Raw genomic sequence first — 14,132 nt, 5'->3', positions numbered from 1 at the left:
TACTTGGCAAGGAGGTGGTACTATCAGCAAGGCTCCTTCTTTTCTCCACAAGCTCCTATATGCAGCTGTGCCAAACTTTAATTCTAGACGGACTTTAATCTACAGGGCAAGTATGTGTCAACCCCACAGACAGACAGCTACAAGTTCTTCCACATTTCCCTGTCAAACCTTGGAAGCTCGGAAATCCTACAAACGGCCAGTAACTCCCCATGTAAGTTCCAGAATAAGTGACCATCGATCTCCATGCCTTGTGTCTGTTGAGCACCTACTACGTGCCAGGTATTCCTCACCCATGCTTCCTGTCCTCACAATGACTCCCAGAGATAGATGTGAGTGGCCCCTTGTATATGTGTACTAACTGAATTCATGGGAGGAAAATGACTTGGCCATGGTGACACACATGAAAACTTGGGCTCCTGACCTACTATTGGAACTCAAATCTTCCACATATGAATCTGGCCTCAGACAGAACCTATACATAGTGATGACTGAGGGCATCTACAGAGCTTAAGACAGCCATCCTAAAAAGGCCAGGGCATCTACAGAGCTTAAGAAAGTCATCCTGGAAAGGCCAGATCCCTGCCTCTACAACAATTGGGACCTAACAAGTCAGACACTCCAGAACCTGCTATATTCCAACTACTAAGATGGCATGAAGCATCTCTCTTAGCGTGTCTTTAAGTAGCTAGGTTTCACATGAACCACTGAAGTTATTCATGAATTCACCGGAGCCTGCCATCCTCTGTGGTGTTGCTGGTGTCTACTCCTCCTCAATCGTACCTCTCTTCGCTCCAGACTACCTAGGACAAAGAGCCAGGACCTCCTATCCCAGGCCTGAGCCACCCTCTCGGCTTCCGGCACACCTTGTTCCCCATCTCCATGTGAGGTGCACCATATGGCATTGTGGTTATGTTGGTTGGTTGGGTTTCCACCTTCCCCACTGGCCCTGGGGACAGGTTATCTCACATTCGGGTTTCCAATCCTAGAACTACGCAGCCCTTGGAGATAGAGTTGTCTCAATCTAGTATTAGCTTCATGGGGAGAAATTCCCAACCCCTGAGTTGATCAAAATCTCAAATTCTTTGATCTTGGCCATGAATACATCAGAGGAAGAGCAAGGGAATAGAAAGAGGGATGAAGGTCTCATTTTCATTTACTGTTTCACTCAAGCCAATGGGAGTTGGTCTATAACAAGTCAGTGCATTGACTGAACTAGGCCTGGGGTACTAAGCCCAGCACTGTTTAGCTGTCACCAATCACTGTCACTAAAGGGAGCAGGCAAAAGCACCTTGTCCTGAGTACTGCCATTTTGACTTCAGACTCTATTTTACCTGCAGGGTGAAATAAAGTTCAGGTTCCCAAGCCCTAGGAAGAGCTGAAAACTTTGCAATGGCTGACCAACCTCTTCCCTAAACCATAGACATGGACGTTATGCATCTTTAGTTCTTTGGATATATTACGGCTGTTCCTAACACAGAAGGAACAAATGAATCTGATTGGTTGGACGGAAAGGCTTGCATTGTATGTCAGTTGACAATGATAGAACGTACAAGAAAGCCCCTAATCTCTAAATCCCAACTGGTGAAAACCATAGCTGTAACTTGGCAACAAATGTTTGTGGATTTTATGCTTGTAAACCCCACTTCTGCCCCTGCCCAGGGGCGTCAGGAGAAACCAGGCTCCCAAGTCCTTGCCCTGCAGCCCAGACTGATCAGTGACCCACTTATGTGGTGATTTAATGAGATCTTTGAAATGTATAGTATCATCCCTCTCCTTCCTAGTGGTGCGTAACAGGTGTCATAGTCACAATGATAAGAGTCCTAGGAAGAGACTAAGGAAGGACAGGGGTGAGGACTTCCTAGAAGAAGCCTTCATCTTCTCCCCCAACTTACAGTCTTGAGCCACAGCCATTATCTGGGTGCTGGATCCCACCTGTATTTGTTTAGTAAATAAAGTGTTATTGAGCGCTGCTGGGTTCGCTCATCTGTGCAATTTCTGTCACCTCTGGCACGTCAAGGTCTGAGCAAAATAAGGATATAAGCAGGCAGTGTTGTTTGCTATTTGGCACTTGGTAGAGCATTTTTCCCACATTGCCACCTTGAAAACCCCAACAACGGATGCTTGGGTTTCCCAGGTCACTTCAAACCTTGGAGTATTGGAGTATCTTTGCTTACACTCTGAGCTAATCACGGACTTTCCCGTAAGTGCACCCTTTAGGCTTTGTTAAGCACACTGCAGTCTGTTTGTATTGCAAACAATCCAGATAGCCCACACCACGCACTGGCACATCCACACTCCTGGGCATATTTCACCACATCTGCCCCCAGAGAAGCCCCACGGTTTCTCAGCCCAGGACTCTAATGAGGGACAGAACTTAAGCCCCTCCACTCCTTCCTTGAGGCCTTGAATTCCCACAGGAAAACTACACAAACAGCTTCATGGCATCACATCACGAGCCTAATATTTTCATCATCTCTGAGCCCAGAAATAATTGGAATTCCTGACACTGACACTCCCCCAGTGGTCACTCGTTCTCTCTCTCTCTCTCTCTCTCTCTCTCTCTCTCTCTCTCTCTCTCTCTCTCTCTCTCTCTCTCTCTCTCTCTCTCTCTCTCTCCCCACCCCATCACAGCACCAGCCCATGTGCAGCAAAGGGTCAGAAGCAAGTTGAGGATTCCAGCACTCCCAGGGCACGGGGATGCTTTATCTCCTTCAAGACTCTGTTGAAACAGTAAGTTGCAATTTTCTGGCATTGCTCACACAACCCAAGCTCAGGCCTGCGTGTTCCCGGTAGATCAGGTCTTCCAGGCAGGGAGGTTAAACAGACCCTGGGGAGAGAGTTCTCACAGAGAACAATGGGACCTATTTCAGAGACAGCAGTGTGCACAGGTGGTGGTAACCATGGAGCTGGCAACATGGGGACTTGGCAGAAATGAAGACCCCCTCAGACAGCACTCCTGGGAAGTGGGGTAGTCGTCCGCGTGTCACACAGCCCTGGGCCTCAGGGTACAGCAGCCACCGTACTCATCCTCCCAGGGCTGGCTAGGGCTAGCCTGGTTCTGAAGTAGCACAGGACAGGGCATCACTGCAGGGTTAGAGACAGGACTGGGAAACTTGAACAATGAGGGAAGCACACTCAGGAGAACCAGGCTGGGGGTATCCCAGGGTTTGGGAGGCAGCTGCTGTGATTTGCAAACGAAATGTCCCCTCTCGCTACATGTGAGGACACAAGGTCCCCAGCTGGTGGCGCTCTTCAGAGGATTTCAGGGTTGTTTTTATGTAGCCAGTCTATCAACACTCAAGGACTTAAAACTTGCTATAATATAAATAAACCAAGAGCACCAGGAAGAAAGGGGGGGGGTCCTTTATTAAAGTGTACCAAAATACAGAAGGAAGCTGACAATTTTAACAGAGTGCTTCAAAAGAGAAAATTACAGGATGCCATGGGATCCTGAAGGAGGGAGCCTGGAAGGAGACAGCCTGGAGGTTTGAGACACATTGCCAGGGACTGGGTTAGAACACCTGGAGACGAACAGTGTATTTAAATGCGTGGAGATTCACAGAAAGACAGGATCTACACCTCCATCCACGCATCTACCCACCCACCATCCAAGCATCGCCACCGACTTACCCATCCAGGAAGAAAATACTCAGCCCCCCAGCCCAAACAAGTTCACGAGGCAGTCCAGCCATCTTTGAACCCTTGTCTGTCCACTTGGTGTATTCACCATTGTCACTGCCAGTGTTGTTTGTGTGGCTCTCACCCACCTCCACACAGCTGTCGCAACGAGCTGTCAGGGAGACTAACGTCACCATGGCACTCCTGTTCCCATCCCTTCAAGAGCTCCCTTGCACCCCCAAGGGAGATGATTCACAGGGCCCTGCTGCTCAGTGGTGCCAACCCTATCCTGAGACCATCTCCTGACCATCTGGCTCTATCCTCATCTTCCAACCCTATCCTGAGACCATCTCCTGGCCATCTGGCTCTATCCCCATCTTCCAACCCCATCCTGAGACCATCTCCTGGTCATCTGGCTCTATCCCCATCTTCCAACCCTATCCTGAGACCATCTCCTGGTCATCTGGCTCTATCCCCATCTTCCAACCCTATCCTGAGACCATTTCCTGGTCATCTGGCTCTATCCCCATCTTCCAACCCTATCCTGAGACCATCTCCTGGCCATCTGGCTCTATCCCCATCTTCCAACCCTATCCTGAGACCATCTCCTGGTCATCTGGCTCTATCCCCATCTTCCACTGCCGACCCGCCTTGCTCTGACCTGGGCTCCGGACTCCCTTGTCTCCAGTGTCTAACAACTTAAGTTCCACTCTCTGCCTGAGTAAGGTCCATCCCCTTGTCCTGACAGGTGGGCCGGACATCCAGGAATCTGATGGGAACTCTCCTTTGTTCATATATCTGCAATTCAAGTATTCCCCCAGTCTCTTCACTCCACACCACCCAAAGTAAGTGTGGCCCTGACAGAGGACCCAGGTCCTCAGGTCTCCTCTTACTCCCTACCCTCTAGAGACAAACGGGCGGGCTCTGTGCTGCCTGTCTCCTCACATCTCTCCACCGTTATGTTTTAAGTTTGGTTTAGCATACAGAGGAGAACATTTGCCATTTTAGCTCTGCTCCTTTGCTGCCTTGAGACAGGGTCTTGGCTGGCTCACACCTAGCTATGCAGCAGAGGATGACCTTGAACTTCTGATCCCTGGACTCTGTCTTCTGAGTGCTGGGATTGCAAACATGAATCACCACACCATTTATGTGGTGCTGGGGATTGAAGCCAGGGCTGACTACTAGGGAAGCACTCTCAACTGAGCCACACCCCCAGGGCTGGCTACTAGGGAAGCACTCTCAACTGAGCCACACCCCTAACACACACCTCATCCAATTCCAAGTGCTCGGTTCAGCAGTACCAACACCGCCCAGCTGTCTGCAGAACTTTCCATCTTCCCTGGTCCTCTGTATCCCAGAAGCAGTAACTCCCCATCCTCTGACAAGACATCTTTAAAATACATAATGTATCTAGGAGGCTTAGATCTTACTTATTCCTTCATTTTACTACTCTGGGATTTACAAAGAAGATTGACACATTTTATCACTTGACTCTCAAATGACTTCAAAGAGGAAAGTCTGGGCAGAGGGTCCATTATGCAAAATGCTTGGGTCCAGAGGTATTTTTGGATTTTGAACTTAGAAACTTCTGCCTATACATACAGAGATGTCTTGGAGGAGAGACCCAGGTCTAAACTCTGGACTCTTAGTGTGTGTCATGCTCTCTTTATTTCCACAGGCTGTGGGTAACTATGTATATAGTATATATGTACAGTATTTTAATGTGCCTAGTCCCCTGAGGTACCATCTGGTGATCAGAAAGTTTCAAGTTTGGAGTTTTGGATGAAGGATGCTCACTTGAATTTTATGCCCCGTTTTACAAAAGACAATACTAAAAGATTGCCTCAAAATCCTAGAGTTAATAAATGTCTACGAGATAACCTACCTATCTCTAGCTTTCCCTGAAGCCAATAGACTCAGGTCTCCGGTACAGGCTACCTTTCCACTCTGCCCAGGCATAGCCAATGTGAGTTTCTGGATCCCAGGAGGATAAGGAAGAAATGGGAAAGAGCAAGCAGGGTACATGCTTGGAATGAGCACTGGGAAGGCCTGGAACTTCCGGGGGAGGGACAAATAATATCCATTTGCTACTGAATGAACCCCAGGTAGAATCCGAAACACCTCTGAGACGCCGGTTGCAATGCAGAATCTAAGTGGAGGAGGAGAAGTGCGGAGAGTGGGAAGAAGGAAGCAAGGGAATTTTTTTTATTAGTTTAGAGTAAGAAGCATAAAGAGAAGTCACGAGCCCAGGCCGCCTGCACCAGACTCAGCATTCCTAACTGTTGCGCTATTCTGCACATTGCTAATATCAGGGTCAAGAAAGAGGCAGGGGAGAAGGGGAGAAGGGGGAAGAGGAAGATGGCATGATTCTAGATCTGTCCATGTTCAGTCAAGCACTGTTAGAAGCACATTGTCCCATTGATAGTGTGAGGACTCTCTGCTCTCCAACAGGCTACTGCTATGACTGAGATAATGAGCCACCCAGATCACTGCTGGTCCCTAGGCAATAAGAGCCCCATTTGTCCTAACTAATCCCATTAAACCAAGAGAAAGAAATCGATTGGGTGTCATAGCTTGAGGATCACGACCTTTTAGGAGGTATCATGATCTGCGGTCATGCAATCATTTACAGCCACTCATTAGCTTGTATTTAGTGAGTACCTGTTATATCTTAGGAACTGTGCTAGCTGCCAAGATAAAGTGTTCACACACACACACACACACACACACACACACACACACACACAGAGAGAGAGAGAGAGAGAGAGAGAGAGAGAGAGAGAGAGAGAGAGAGAGAGAGAACAAAAATAAAGCAAGTGTCCGTGGATAGTTAACCACCTAGCTCTCAGCATGATCCAGCCAGAGCAAAATGAAATCACACAGGTCCTTTTCAATTTAGTTTTCTAGAAGCCACATCTAAAAGGGACCAGGGAGTCAACTTTAATAATGACTTTAACTTGATAAGGCTAAAACATTGTCGTTTCAGTCGGCAACTACTATAAAAACTGTCCATCAAATATTTTACTTCCCAGGCCTTGCAATTTCTGTTTGTTTGATACATTGAAGTCTTTGCTAATATCCAATCACTCAATAGCTTCCTGTACCTTGCGGTTACTGTGTCTAAATGGAAGACAGACCCTGGTAATAGTGATGTTGCTGACTGCGTTGTCTTACAAGAGAAAAGATAAAGCACTGTGGAATTGATGGATCAGCACTTCCTTGGCAATCTATAGATACAGGCTGCCCTCTTAGCTATTTCTCTAACAAGCCAGGTGAATCCGTGGAAATTGGCTTGCCTGATCATCTTGTTTGTCATATAGCTAGGACTTGCCAGATCGGCTACCAGCAAAAGTAAAGAGATATCCGGGAATGTACTTATTATATTTAAGAGCTAAAGCTGTAAAAGTGTGTGTGTGTTGGTGACAAAACTATAAACAGAAATTGGAAGGCTGGGTTTTTTAATATGTGGGAAGAAAAGTCAATATTGATTTCCACTTTGAAAATATCATCAAATGACCTACAGGTAGAGTAAAACATTAACCATGAGAAATTAAAAAATAAAGGAGTGTACTGTGCTGGATTTCTCTGTGATCAAGTCTCTGTAACAAGAAGAAATTCCAGAATTGGAAAGCTTCAGGAAGACATCTTATATGAAAAGACCAAGAGCTATGATGGAAAGGCTTCCTATCAAAACAAACGCTTGACCCTAACTAAAAAACAACAGCAAAGAATCTAAGGGAAGTTATTACAACCACACCCACCAGGGGTTAAAATTCTTCACTCCGTGATGAGAAAAAAAGATCATTGAGACCACAGGATAGAAATGAACTCCAGTTTTCAAAAAATGTTCAGACTCACCCCAAATCCTTAATACACACCAATATTCAAAGATCAGAATTTATACTTCTAGCAGAAGGCGGCCAGGACCTGTACGATTCAGGAGGAGTGTGAACGCAGGAAGGGATCTCATTCCTGTGAACGCTCATCACTGTCATTTAAACTCAGCCTTCTTTGGTGACGCATGCAGGCACACCGTGTAATCCGGGCAGTGCCATGCAAACGTGTGAGGTCTTCAGTACATAGTGGCTGGAAGGCTGTAGCTTGCAAGGCAGCTGTTGCCTGACATGCCGTCATTGATCTCTCTGCTTGCTCAGTTCAGCCAACTCTTTACTGTGTTCCTTCCATGTTGGGTGTGGGAGTCTAGACTGAAGAATCCGAACACCTGCCCGAAAAGGCTCTGAGACTAACAAGAGAAGCTGACCATGACAGCACGTGGCGATAGACATCTGCCCAGTGAGGGCAGGGAGGGGAACAAGAAGCATTTTCTCTATGTATTCCTCAATATGCACATGCCCCTAGTGATGGAAGTCCTCACATTATGATAGAAGAGTGTTTGACGTGGGGCCTTCTAAGTATGCCCTTTGTGGTGTACCTGGTCTCTTCCGCTCTCAGTGAGCTAGACGCTAATAAGGCACCCCAGACATGTGTCGCAGATATGAAAAAGACAAACCAAAGACGATACGGTAAACCCTCTGGCACATAAAGGTATGACTCCGTAACCCACCAGGCAGCCATTTGCTTCAATGTCTCATAGCTATGACAAATAACATTTACACAAAACACACAAAGTGTGCTTTCACAGCTAAGTAGAAACAGTTCACAAATATTTCATTCCAGTAACTGTTATATGTGTATATGTATAGTATGTCTGAACACGCGGGACACAGAAGGGTAGTTACTCGTCAATGCCTGTGTGTTAACGTTATGGGTGATTCATAGCACCTCTTCCCTTATCTATCCCAGCTGCTCTCACAAACACACATGGCTTCCGTAATGATGGTTATCCCCCCAAAACAAACAAATGAACTCATCGACTCTGCAGAGCGGAGAAAGTAAAAACAGCTTCTGTTTTTGAGGGCTGTGTCCTACATGTAGATCTGATGACACTGGATAGATTGCCTTCTTACCTCACAGTATCTCCAGGAGATGGAGGTGGTTACTTTGTGTCAGAGCTGACCTTAGGAACCTGGAGACCTCAAGTAAGTCCCTGCAATCCTTACTTTCCTCCTGGCTGTGATAAGAATCCGAACAAGATCTAGCGCCTGATTTGGCAAATGAGGAGGGTGAGCCACAGAGAGTCCCATCTACTACCTTGTTGAATATATCCCCCCAAATGGCATGTTCAGCCAGAGCGTTAGACAGGGATGTTATTTGCAAGGGGAGATGTTACTTGCAGATACAAGTGGCTAAAACCATGTCACCCTAGACCGAATATGGCAATCCACAGGTCCAGCAGCTGATGTCATTAAAAGATGCTGCCAAGAACTGAGATGAGGCATACACAAGCCGAGAAGGACCAAGGATTGACAGCAACTCCCACAAGTTTGGAAGACCTCTGCTCTTGGGTCTTCCCAAGGAGCCTGGCTCGATCAATCATGGTTCATTGCCATTTGTTACACAAGAAGCTGCAAAACACCAGTACATTCATGTTGCCCAAACTCACGCATCTCACGAGGGATGGAGCCCTGAGGAGTACTGGGTCATCAGGCTCTAATGTCCTCTCTTCAAGCCACGGGCAGCTGTTGTAAAAAATTAAAATGGTAAATTGAATGGAGCGCTTGACTCTGCACCTATACATTGTAAGTGCTGAACAAATGCTTCTTATTGGTAGCCTCTAAAGATGTGGAAAATTCCCACTGCCTAATTTTAAGGGGAAAAGCCATGATTTAAAATCGAATATGGATGGTGATCTCAGCATTCATATGACATAGAAAACTGGAGAGAATAAACCAAAGACAGCTGCTCATAAATTAGGCAGTTACAAAGACTTTTTTCCTTCATATGTTGCCATTAAGAGTCTTACTGTTTCTTTTTACTGAATATGCATTACTTTTCCACATTTAACTCAAATTTTAAACTCTCAAACAATAAGGCAATAAATAACCAATCCTGCCACACAGCAAAGAAACCAGTAAGTCATTCATGGTCACTCCCATGACCACGCAATCAGTCTGGGGCCATGGTTTATCTTTGTAATCAGAGAAGCATACGCAGAGAAGCGATTTGTTTGTTCAGCAGAGCACAATAGGAGCAGCTCACTCCCTGCCTACCGGCCGATCTAACTATTGCAGCAGACCCAGGGGATTTTCACACCCTGAGTTCTCCAGGGATGGTGACCTGAAGCAGGATGTCTGATTCCTAAGGAGGAGGAAAGCAGCTCAACTCTGGGGAAATTCAGAGACACTGGCTGACAATTGCTGGCACTATCCTCCAGCCCATGTGTGGGTGTGGAGCCGCTATTATGTATTAGATCCTACAGGGAACCGCAACAGTGACACATCGACTGAAATCTCTGGGCTGCTAGAGCCGACATCCTTGTGGGAGTTAGCAAATTCTAAGAGATTATATAAGATGAACGTGATTTGAGAAATAAAAAAGTGAGAGATGTTGTAAGTGAAAGAGTGTTTTCCCCAAAGCTGGTGTCTATCTGGAAATCTAGAAGGTAACCTTATTTGGAGATATAGTGTTTGTGGTATAATTCAAGTATTACTTGGGATGAGGTTATACTGGATTCAGGTGGATAGACCCTAATGAAAGTCACATTCAAATGGGATCAAAACAAAACCAGAGTGACATGAAAAGATGACAAGACACAGGCAGGTCTCTGGTGATGTGGTCATGAGCTTGGGGCTCTCTGGGGCCACCAAGACACAAAAATCTTGCCCAGGAGCTTGCAGAGGGTACACAGCTCTGCCGCCATCTTGATGCCAAATTTTGACCTCCAGAACAAGGACAAGAGGACACATTCTATTGTTTTAAGCTCCCACGTTCTTGGTGGCTGTCACTACGGCCTCGGGAAGCTAATACAAATGAATCTGCAGACTAGCCAAGGTAGAGAGTGGTGCTCTCCAACAGAGGGAGGTAGGGATGACTCACCCTGTGAGACACATTAGGGTAGCATTGCTGGGGAGAAGCCGTGCCAGGAAAAGAGCATCCCGTCAGGAAATTAGGCACCGCGGTGGCCCTGGAGCAGTGTGAGAGCATGAGACAGTAATTAGAGAACAACACAGTGTCACCTAGTCAGGGAGAAGACATGCTGCATGGTGAGGACTCCCTGCTCCAGATGTTGAGCTTGGGAAGAAGAGCAGCTGTGAACAGTCTCAGAAGGTGAGCGCTCCGAGACGCTTGATGTTTCAGAGTACCGGGCCGACCCCCTTAGGAGAAACCAGTCAGTGTGGAGGAGACACAGCATTCTGGATAGACGCTCACAGCACAAGCTGACAAGGGTTGCTAACGGACTGTGGTTGACTTTTGAGACAAATATGCAAATTACCACTAAACAACTGGTTTCCCAAATGGAAGACTGCAGGGGAGCAGACTTGTCTTTCCTTCCTTCTTTCTTCCTTCCTTTCTTCTTCCTTCCTTCCTTCCTTCCTCCCTTCCTTCCTTCTTTCTTTCTTCCTTCCTTACTTCCTTTCCCTCCTTCCTTCTTTCTTTTCATTCATGCATCTTGATCTCACTCATTTCTCCATCCCCTCACATCTGCCCTCCATCTCTGTACCCCCCCCCATAAAACAAAGTTCAAGAGCAAACGTTAAAAATCTCATCATGGGAGCTGCACTGTGACACGGTGAACCGCACAGTGACCCTTTGTCCATATGCCTTCACTTGCAAGTGTTCATTGCAAAGCCACTGATGTGATTCGAGGCCTCTGGGTTTCTACTACACTGTCAGTGCTGGGACCCCACTGGGACTCTTCTTGGATATCCTGTTGTTGGCCTGTGCTGTGGAGATCCTGCAGCCTTGGGTCTGTGGGTCAGTCCCCTTCAAGCGCTCCAGCAGATCACAGAGGAGGTGGATGTTGGACCAGGCTGAGTCATAACCCTGATTCTGGGCCTGGGCAGCCGAGGGTTGGTCAGCCCTCCAGCTCTCCCTTGTCCTCACCACCAAGGTGAGCTCTCCAGCATGGCTCTGGGTACTTCAGCCCTTGCTGAAATGAGTTGGGGGTGGGACCAGCTGGTTCTCCTGCCTTCACATCCTCAGGGTCAGCTCGCCCCCACCTACACCATCAGGGACAGCCCTACTGTGCTGCTCAGGCAAGGTGCAGAGGCCATCCATCCTCCTGAGTGCTGCAGCTGGTGAGGGGCAAGGACACACAGAGAGACAGACAGACAGACGGACAGACGGATGGACGGACAGACAGACACACACACACACACACACACAGGGCTCTTGTAGGACCAGCCCCTCCGCCTGTCTTGTGTGTTAACAGGCAGGGGGTTTGGAGGAGAGGGCATCTCTCCTCTGCTCATGCCACCACATGTCAGATGAACAATAGGGACAGTCCTAACCCCCTAACCCCCTACCTGCACCCACAACAGGGTTGCTCACACCTCCGCCAACAGGGTCAGCTCTACTGTGCTGCCTAGAGAGGAACAGAGACCACTTTCCTGAGTGGCACAGCTGGTAAGAGTCAGCTGGCTTATCTGTTGCAGGCAGTAAGGGGTGGAGGGTAAGGGGGGACATCTCTCCCCAACCCACACAGCAGCATGACAGACAGGTAGTGGGGACTTCTACTCATACACCTTTTGGAGCAGCTCACCCACACCTCCGCCGACAGGGTTGCCCGAGTGAGGGAGTGAGGGGCAGGGTCTGCTCTCCCGAGTGTTGCAGTTAGTGTCGGGCAGGGACAGCTCTCCAGGTCTTGTGACCTCAGGGCCAGTTCTCCAACCTGCCTAAGGCATCGATGGCACGGGGTGGGGGCTCATTCCTCTACCCACACCACCACAAGACAGATGACAGCGACAGCTCTCCCATGCTCACAGCTTTGGGGCTGGATCACCTGCACCTGTGCCAAAATGGTTGCCTCTATGATGCTGCCTGGGTGGGACTGGACAGCAGGCTATGGGGAACAAATCTCCTGATTTCCACTTGCCTCAGAGCTGTATAAAAGCAACAAAGGCTAAACCTGCTTTTAGAAAACTGTGTGGAGACTCCAAACTTCAGCCTGTCTTTTTTTTCTTGCATGTCCCTCTAGGCATTGATCATCCCAGTGGCCCGAATGACCCACCCCAGCGGCTATCAAGAAAAAAAAGTCACTTGCTAAAAGAGACTATTGAGTTCCTCCTCTACCCTCACGAAGAAAGGCTTAGTTCAAACAGGAACCATGCACAAGTATTGACAAAAATGTGCAGAAACTGGCATCTTAAAATATCAACAGTGGGAATCTGAGATGTAATGGTCGCTATGAAAAACAGTCTGCTAGTTCCTCAAAAAGTTAACTCAGATTACTGAGGACCCAGCAACCGTGCTTCCGCTGTACACAAATGAACGCAATGGCTAAAGCATGTGTGTGTCTGCCTGAGTCCACGGGATGATGGTAGCCAAGAGGCAGACCCAGCCCAAGTGTCCATTAACACCTGGACGAGCAAACAAAATGACGGCGTATCAATAAAATGCAGCATTATTCAGCTTTGCGAGGAAGGGAGTCCGGAGACATGCTAGAACATCAACGCACCCTGGGGACATTATATCCATATGAAATAATATGGGTTGACGGTGATCTTGATTGACAGCCTGATGGGATTTAACAGAACCCAGGTGCGGGAATTCAGTTTCCTCCTTACATCTTGGAGGGAAATTTCAGAAGACAGGCATGTAAAAGGAAGTGAAACAATGGGATGTTTCAGGACAGGATGTTTCCAAGGAGACGAAACAACAGGATGTCCTGGGTGGGGGTGGGTAAAACACTCAAAATAACGTCAGCAAGTCCCTGAAATTAACAAGATTCACTAGCCCCCTCTCATCCCTTACCAAGAGCGTATAAATAGTAAAACTGCTGAGAGTCTCTCTCACACAGGCTAAGCTGCAAGGAAGCCTCTGAACCCAACCCATCAACCGGAAGAAGCAGAGACCAGCCCCGAAGCCTGGAAAAAGGTAACGCCAACTGAGTCACCAGGAAAGGGCACTCCCGAATCCATTTGGCTGCCTACCAGCTGTGTAGTATGCTCCAGGACTCTAGTTTATGTCATCTGTCACCCATGCTGGGGTTGGCTTTGGTGGTCTGGCTGTCTTTGAGTTACTCCTACTCCTGTGGGTCACCCCTCACCCACATTCCTATAAGTAAGCCCAATAAAACTCATGGGTTCACCACGCTGGATTTGGTGCTATCTGTACTTTGGTCTGTCATCAGTTGTCAGTCCCCTATAACTTTTCATGTCTCCCTAAGAGTACTGTCACACAACACTGGAGACAAATGTCCAGGCACATTTGTGAGGATGTTTCTAGAGATGTTTACCCGAGGTGGGGAAGACCTTCTCTTGTTGTGGGCAGCTCACTGCTCGGGCTGCAGCCCAGACTGAAGGCAAAGCAGAGAGCTTGACTAAGAGTGTTCACCTCTCTCTGCATCCCGACCACGGGACCAATGACATTCCTGGCACCACAGCAGAATCACTCCTTTCCCACCGTGATGGAGCCCAAACTAAACGTTCTCAAGTCCATTTTGTCATGTAATC

General features: G+C 47.7%; 1 long non-coding RNA gene across 2 annotated transcripts; it reads left to right on the top strand.

Moving 5' to 3' along the window:
- The first annotated feature begins 2,587 nt into the window (after positions 1-2,587).
- On the top strand, positions 2,588-13,772 carry LOC121133693. Of its 2 annotated transcripts, XR_005870656.1 has the most exons (3): positions 2,588-2,730; positions 4,367-4,463; positions 12,656-13,772. It is a non-coding gene; the product is annotated as an uncharacterized LOC121133693 (long non-coding RNA). The 2 variants fall into 2 exon arrangements; XR_005870655.1 differs by lacking the exon at positions 4,367-4,463.
- Positions 13,773-14,132: the final 360 nt, after the last annotated feature.

Source organism: Mesocricetus auratus, unplaced genomic scaffold (genome assembly GCF_017639785.1).
Source record: "Mesocricetus auratus isolate SY011 unplaced genomic scaffold, BCM_Maur_2.0 Super-Scaffold_100023, whole genome shotgun sequence".
NCBI lineage: Eukaryota > Metazoa > Chordata > Mammalia > Rodentia > Cricetidae > Mesocricetus > Mesocricetus auratus.
Note: the sequence above shows the minus strand (reverse complement) of the source record. Positions and strands in the feature narration are given on the sequence as shown.